Here is an 8915-nt window from a genome sequence, read left to right as displayed (position 1 = left end):
GCAGCACCCAACTATGGCAAGTCCATGCCCTGTTTGAGTGCCTGTCCTAACTTCCTCTGATGATGAGCAGTGCTAAGGAAGAGTAAGTCAAATAAGACATTCCTTGCTAACTTGCTTTTCTCTTTTTTTTTTTTTTTATCACAACAATAGAATCCCTAACTAAGATATCAGATTCCATTTTGTTGCTCTGGCATTTCTGCAACTCTCTACTGAGCAGTTTGTTCTAAAATTCATAGAGATACGCCCATAAAAAACTCATTGGTGTAGGGATTAAAGTTGTGTTTAAACTTAATCCTCTGAATCTGCATGCTTTAACTTGAGAGTTATGGCTATTGTCAATAAATGCTCATACTAAGCGATATCTGATCTCTAATTTCTGAGTTGTGTTTGTTTCTTTACCTGTTGTTTCTTTTTTCTTAAGGTTTATTTATTTTAGAGGATTGTTAGCTTGTTAAATTAAAATTTTGATTCATTCATTTCTGTACTTGTCTATATATCTATTCTTCTCGTGAGATTTAATCTTTCTTAAACTCTCATAATTGGGAATGTCTTTATTCCCCATTGGTGTGTAGAAATTCTCTAGGCATTTTCAGCTATGCTGACTTACTGTTTAAGAGTTACTTTCATCTGTCCTTGTAATTAGCTCTCCATAGTTTTGAAAGGATTACTTTTCTTTTTTCTTTTTTTTTTTTTTGAATTTTATTTTTTTCTTATCAGTTACATTTTATTAACTCTGTATCCCAGCCGTGTCCCGATCCCTCATTCCCTCCCAGTCCCTCCCTCCCTCCCTCATCTCCACCGTGCCCCTTGCCAAGTCCACTGATAGGGGGGGCCTTCTCCCCATTCATCTAATCCTGTTTTATCAGGTATCTTCAGGACTGGCTGTAAAGCTCTCCTCTGTGGCCTAACAGGACTGCTCCTCCCTTGGGGGGTGGGGAGGCCAAAAAGCCAGTCATTGAGTTCCTGTTAGAAATAGTACTTGTTCCCCTCACTATGGGAAACCAATTGGTTACTGAGCTACCACAGGCTACATCTGAGTAGAGGTTCTAGGTTACATTCATACATGGTCCTTGGTTGCATGTCAGTCTCAGAAAAGACCCTGTGCCCAGATATATTTGGTCCTTGTGGAGCTCCTATTCTTTCCTCATCAGACTAACTCCCCTTTTTTCTTATGATTCCCTGTACTCTGCCAAAGGTTTGGTTATGAGTCTTTGCTTTGAAAATACTGCTAGTTAGAGTCTTTCAAATGCACATTTCCCTGATGGCTAATGAGGATGAGCATTTCTTTAAGTGTTTCTCTGCCATTCGATATTCCTCTGTGGAGAATTCTCTGTTTAGCTCTGTTCCCCATTTTTTAATTGGATTACTTGATTTGCTGCTTTTCAGCTTCTTTAGTTCTTTGTATATACTCAATATTAGTCCTCTGTCAGATAAAGGGTTAGTGAAGATTCTTTCCCAATCTTTAGGCAGGCGTTTTGTTTTGATGACAGTGTCCTTTGCTTTACAGAGGCTTTTCAGTTTCATGAGGTCCCATTTATTGATTGTTGCTCTTAGAGCCTGTGCTGTTGGTGTTCTGCTCAGGAAGTTGTCTCCTGTGCCAATGAGTTCTAGGCTGTTTTCCACTTTTTCTTCTAACAGATTTAGAGTATCTGGTTTTATGTTGAGGTCTTTGATCCACTTGGACTTTAGTTTTGTGCAGGGTGATAAATATAGATCTATTTTCATTTTTCTGCATGTGGACATCCACAAGGAGAGAAACAAAACCAGAAAATTTGAACACAGGGGTCTTTCCAGAGACTCATACTCCAACCAAGTACCATGCATGGAGATAACCTAGAACCCTTGCACAGATGTATCCCATGACAGTTCAGTGTTCAAGTGCATTAGATAATAATGGGAAGAAGGACTGCCTCTGACATAATCTGAGTGGCCTGCTCTTTGATCACCTCCCCCTGAAGGGGGAGCAAATTTACCAGGCCACAGAAGATGGCAATGCAGCCACTCCTGAAGTGATCTGATAGACTAAGATCAGAAGGAAGGAAAGGAGGACTTCCCCTACCTCTAAATGCTATTATATAAATTAGCATTTTCTTTCGAGGCTAGAATATTATTTTGCTTTTCTTAATTTTGCAAGTCCTGTTACATTTTCATTTTTAAGTGATTTGCTGTTTTTCTTTTGAGGCTTCTCATATATATTAATTTGTTCTTAGCAAAGACATTATCATATAATAGGAAACAGTTGTTGTTTTGACTTGTATAAATATTACTGCTGTATTATACTACTCAAATCTTGGTCTTTCCTTCTTGCATTGATACATACCCAAAAGAGACATTTGAGCTCTATTCGCAACTTCAAGTAGGCTCCAGAAACTTTACCAAGAGCATGACTCTTTGACCAAAGCCGGTAACCAGAACATCATCAATTTTCTCAATGATGTTCAAGTAACTATCATTGGACGAAATACCTGTGGTGGTCCTTCTGTTCTTCATCAGATGGACCCTGACTTTTTTTTTTTTTTTGGTTTATCTCTTCTATTGCTGTGAATAAATTACTTTTTAGTATGTTGATATTTACAAATGTTACTGTAGATAAACATGTCTGAACCTTAAACACACATGAATATACAGAGACACACACACTCATATGTGAGTACATTCATTCATTCATGATGTACTTTTTTTCTTACAGGGTTCACTGCAGGTTAAGGTTATTGATCACATTCTTTGCAGAAGTCCACATAGCACCATCTATTTCTATGAGAACTACATAGCTGGTTGGATAATTTCAGTTCAGTACCAGCTTGATTTCTTTTTTTTAACTTTTATTAGTTACACTTTATTCACTTTGTATCCACCCATAAACCCCTCTCTCCTCCCCTCCTAATCCCACCTTCCCTCCCCCTTCTTCACGCATGCCCCTCCCAAGCCCACTGATAGGGGAGGTCTCCCTCTCCTTCCTTCTGATCTTAGTCTATCAGATCTCATCAGGAGTGGCTGCATTGTCATCTTCTGTGGCCTGGTAAGGCTGCTCCCCGCTCTGGGGGAGGTGATCAAAGAGCAGGCCAATCAGATTATGTCATAGGCAATCCCTCTTCCCATTACTATGGAACCCACTTGGACACTGAACTATTATGGGATACATCTGTGCAGGGGTTCCAGGTTATCTCCATGCATGGTACTTGGTTGGAGTATGAGTCTCTGGAAAGACCCCTGTGTTCAAATTTTCTGGTTCTGTTTCTCTCCTTGTGGTGTTCCTGTCCTCTCCAGATCTTACAATTTCCCACTTCTTACATAAGATTACATGCACTCTGCCCAACAGGTTGATTTCTTAATAACAAAAACTTACTAGGGGATCAAAGAAGATGCAAAGACTCACAGCCAAACTTTGGACAGTACACAGGGAGTCTAATGGAAGAAGGATGAGATAGAAGGACCTGGAGGGCCAAGAGCCCCTCAAGGAGACCAATAAAGAAAAAAAAAAAAAAGAAAGCTGGGCCCAGAGGGGACTACAGAGACTGATACACCAAAGACCATGCATAGAGAGGACATACACCCCACTCCCTGCTCAGATGTAGCCCATAGACAGCTCAGTCTCCATGTGGGTTCCCTAGTAAGGGGAAAACAAACAGTCTCTGACATGAACTCTGTTGCCTGCTCCTTGATCAGTGCTCCCTAGTGAGGTAACCTACTCAACCCAGAGAGGAAGAGGATCTAGGCAGTCCTGATGGGACCTGATAGGCTAAAGTAAGACAGTAGGGGAGGAGGGCTTCCCCTATCAGTAGACTAGGGGAGAGAGATAGGGGAGGAAGAAGGAAGAAGGAGCCTACAACAGGGATACAAAGTGAAAAAAAATATAAAAATATAATAATTAAAATTTTAATAAAAATTCACCATGCAGTTCTGATGGGATATCAAGAGCAACAGCAATAACCTAAGTCATTTTGGATGTTTCTTGGCCATTCCTAACCAAAACCTCGAGAAACAGTATTCCATATGTCACACTGAGTTATTTTATTTGGCAATCTAAACTTCTGTATCTTCTATATAATAGAGGATAACCATACTAAAATCTACAGACCTAAAGAAGCTAAACACTAAGGAAGCCCCTAGGAGTGGAAGACAGGAAACAGTATGGAAGCCTACTGTAAGGGTATTCTGAAAGTTTCGACCCAACAGGAAATCAAAGCAGATGCTGAGAGTAACAGCCAAACTTTGGGCAGAGGGTCTTATGGAAGAAGAGGGATGGACAGAAGGACATGGAAGGGACAGGAGCTCCAAAATCAGACCAACAAAGTTGAAAATTGTGAGCCCAAGGGGTCCTGCAGAGACTGATACACCAACCAACGGCCACACATGGAGAGGAACTTGTCGATTATTAATATTAATTATTTCATGTATCTTTTATTTAAACAGTGGTTATTCCTAAAGCAACTGTATACCCAAATCACCACACAGAGACAAGGATGTATCTAGTTAACCTAGAGCACAATGCAAGGCAATAAATAGTTCCTCCGTCCTAAACCTCCAAGCCCACATAGTTTCCTCTCATTCAGATTTCCCACATTACACTTGCTTTTACTCATATGATAGGTCCAGTCCATCTCTCCTCCTGTTTCCCAAGTTCTCTCCTGCTGATCTCTCCTTTCCAACACCTCCCACTTGCTCCTTCTCCTCCCCTCAGGACCAGGATACTCCACTTTATTCTCTCAATTGAGCAGCATTGGCTGGTTGTTTAATTGAAAAATACAGAGAACAAATGATGGTATGTTTACACAAACTTGAAACAGGTGATGCTTAGAATAAACATCAATGCAATGTCCTGATTGAAACCAGATAGAGGGGTATAGAAATAGCATTTGAATGAACAAAGGTAAATTGTATACATTCCACAAGAACATTGTTCTAACACAACCTAAACCTTGCCCTCAGATGTAGTCCATAGGTAGCTCAGTCTTCTCGTGGGTTCCCAAGTAAGGGTAGCAGAGGCCGCTTCTGTCATGAACTCGGTTGCCTGCTCTTTGATCACTTGCCCCTGATGATGTGGCCTTACCTGGAAACAGAAAAAGAGGATCCAGGCTATCCTGGTGAGACTTGATAAGCTATGGGCAGAAGGCAAAGGAGGAGAACTCCCCCTTTCAGTGGATTAGGGGAAAGTGATAGGGGAGAAAGGAAGGTGTGGGGTAGTAGGAGGAATTGAGGGAGGGGGCTTCAATAGGGGTATATAATGAATAAATTTTTGTGAAAAAAATAAAAATTCAAACTAAAAAAAGAAACACTTTGAAAATCCTATTTGCAATAATATTTCGAATTTATCCACATCTGCACAATAAAAGAAAAGTGATTTTAGATGTTTTCACTTCATGACACTCATATTTACTAAGTGCAGGCAACTTTATATCTTGAATTTTGTGAATGGGTGAGTCTAGCATAAAAGAGATATAAGTGAATAGCATGTTCCATTTGGGTAGGAAACTTCAGTAACTGTGGGATGCAAATTATCCAAAACTGAACAATTTGCTGTCGCATGGGAGAACAGCAAATGTTCCCAAGAAATTCTAATTCATGAACAGAAGACATTTTATAAAATTTTAGTGGCATGAGAGGAAGACACTGTTAGCATACAGTTAACATCTCCAATTAAAAGCATCTATTGACTGAAGCTTCCTGGAAGTGATTCCATTTTATGTTAGTGCCTCCATGGTGCATATAAACTGCAGCTTCTGGGTAAGGACCAATGTTTGCCTTTTTTTTTTTTTTTTTCTGACTGCAAGCACGATGGTAGTAAATCATTCCAGCACACATAATGCAAACAGGATGCAAAGAAAGATCTCTTGCGTATGCAGTTCCACCCTGATTCAAAGGTTTTAAATCTATTTATTTTTCAGCTGTGATCTAAATGATAAATTTCAAGCAAATCTCTCAACTGTGATTTAACTGAATGATGAAAACTTTTGTTTGGAGGAATTCATGATTTATCTAGGTTAGCACCAAATAACATTTTGTAGGAGCTTGGGAATTAATCATTTTCAAGGAGAAATATTTGTATAAAATATATACTCTTTTACCCCCATACTATCCCCAGGCAAACTCTCATTGCTAGACATTATTCATTGCTCTGAACAGGTGCCTCCCAGACCTAAGCACCTTTCATAGCAATGGCCATTGAAATGGTTAGCATTCAATGACTATTGACTAAATATGATATAAACAGTCTGAGCTAATACAGAGTGGGGAGGAGCACAGGAAGTATATTCTTTCACCGTATGTTATTTTATGATAGTAGAATAAACATTTGAAGTTTTAACTTGCAAAGAGTTAGGTAAGTATATCCTAATTAGATAAGGATGTCATAAAATATGCTCTGAGTATAGTTTCCCCATTTTTTTAGTTCTCTAAGTTCCTCCCTACCTTTTATCCCCCTCATGATTCATTCCCTTTCTGTCTCTCATTAGAAAAGAATGGGCTTCTAAGAGATAATAACCAAGCACAACCAAATAAAATATAATAAAATGAAGCAAAAACTATCATATCAATATTGGACATGACAACCCTACAGGAGAAAAAAGTGTCCCAAAATCAGGCACAAGATTTGGAGACTCACTAATGCTCATAGTTGGGAATCCCATAAGAATACTAAGCTAATAGGTCCAAGATGTACATTGAATACATATAGGCCCTGTGTTTGCAAGTTCAGTTTCTGTGAAATAGCTTAGTTTATTAAGAAGGTCTTGTTCTGGTATTCTCTAACCCTTATGCCCCTTAAAATATTTGTGCCTCCTCTTTCAAGAAATACCCTGAGCTCTGAAAGGAAGGATTTACTAGAGACCCCCAATTTAGGCTCTCTCTCCACATAATGTCTCATTGTTGGTCTCTGTATCTATTTCCATCTGGTGCTGGAGGTAGCTTCCCTGATAATTCCCGGACAAGGCAGTGATCTATGAGTATAATAGAACATCATTAGGAATAATGAATGGGAAGTGTCTGGGGTTTTTGTTTTGTTTTGCTTTGTTTTGTTTTGTTTTTTTTTTTTGTTTGTTTGTTTGGTTTTTTTTGGAAACTCAGTTGTGTCATGAGAATATAGTTTTTGTTTTGGTACCAAGTATGGGATGTGGGAATGTTTTCCTTCATAGAAAACAGCCCCCACCCTCAGAAAATAGTTCCCTCAGAAAACAGCCCCTGTGAAAATGCATGAAATGTTTGTCAGCTTAGCTACCTCATGCTAAGGGCTTTAGGTTTTTGAGCTGGAAAACATCCTCTTGTGGATTCTGAGAAGGGATAAATAGAAACCCACAGATAGTAGACAGCATCTTTTGTACATTTTGCAAACGTTCACATGTTGTTGCTGGTTTTCACAGAGAGAAATGCCCCAAAGAACTTTTCTTGCAGCTTCTGATGACTTGCGCCTTTGGGAGAAATCTAGCTGCTTTTGCTGAATCCTTTGCTGTAGCTTGAGGTTTGCTGCTTCTGCAGCTTTGCTGTTTGACTGGATTGCTGGTATCCTGACAACTGAGATTGGTATATCCCCACAGAACCCAATGACTCTAATCAGCGAGTAGGAACTAAGAGAGACCTACTAACCTCCTATCTAAGGTCAGGAGGTTGGAAAGAAAGTAAAGGTTTCAAGAACCTTAAATAACGTAGGTAATTGAAAAATCTAAGCCTACAGAACCATTTGTTTGTTTTAGATCAGTAGAGTTTGGTTTCACCCTACCTCTCTGGGCTACATAGTCTCTGGTTCTTGATTACACAAGCAATGTCAGACACAGGTTCTTTCTATTGGAGCAGGCTGTAGATCAGTCAGGCATTGCTTGTCTACTTCCGACTTCCAAGGGTTCTGAAACACCATCACCCTAGATGATCTGCAGGCAGGACAAACTGTAGATCAAATGTCTACAACTTGATATTTGGGTTGGTGTGCATGTTTCTCTGTTCACAGCCTGCAGAGTACTGTTCCATACCAAAGAAAACATAGTGATGAGGGTTCCATGTAGAGCCCAGCTCAATTTGTCCATGTTCAATGAGTTGAGTTATTGTTGTCCTTGGAAATGGGGCTTAGCTGTCAGTTTATAAGGAGGAACCCACACATACAGTTTTCTCACCAAATATATTCCTTCACCTTTCATGTAGTTGGTTCAGGTAGCTCTTGTGTCTGTCAGTCTTCTCTTCTCAAAGCACCAGCTCTTAGTTTTGTTAAATATTTGTTTCATTTTTTCCTTTGATTTATGCTCAATTATGGCTCATACAATAACAAGACATTGCCCATTACATCATAAGTCTGATATTCATTCAAGCACATGGAATAGCATACAGCTTTTATTACTGCAGAAAAGAAACTGTGAGGGCAATTTTGAATTCTGTATACACAGAATGGGTGTGGCAAGCTCTTTAAATGGAAGAAATATAAAAGTAACTTTTATTCACCTGATATAATTGTTATGTCAGTGGTTTACTGGCGAATAAGCTCACACATTCTAGCTCTTTCTGAACTCTGATTGGCTGGTTCTACTCAGCTGTTCTGGGTAAAAAGCCTCTCTAAGCTGATGGAGTCAATCTGGCTTTTCTCAGCTTCTAGCTGAATTGATCTGTTTAGCCTCAAACTAACCCTGGCAATTTGTTATAATCTTCTGGTGCCTTCTCATTCTCTGGCTCCTTCTGTCTTCCCCTGCAACATGTCTTTTAAAACTGTCAAAATTGCCTCCACTCATTCTGCAGGAACTGAACTGTACTCACTCAACTGAACTCCACTGAACTCAACTCCATGCAACTGAATTGCCCTCACTGCACTGACTCCCAAGTGACTGACTTCCAGCTGACTGACTGACTGACTGAACTCAACCCTCCAAACTCAACTGCCTCTTCATGCTCTCTTAAATAAACTCTCTTCCCTTTGTTCTTTGCATAAGAGTTGAGTCTAT

Source organism: Psammomys obesus, unplaced genomic scaffold (assembly GCF_907164565.1).
Source record: "Psammomys obesus unplaced genomic scaffold, mPsaObe1.curated_primary_1811, whole genome shotgun sequence".
NCBI lineage: Eukaryota > Metazoa > Chordata > Mammalia > Rodentia > Muridae > Psammomys > Psammomys obesus.
Note: the sequence above shows the minus strand (reverse complement) of the source record.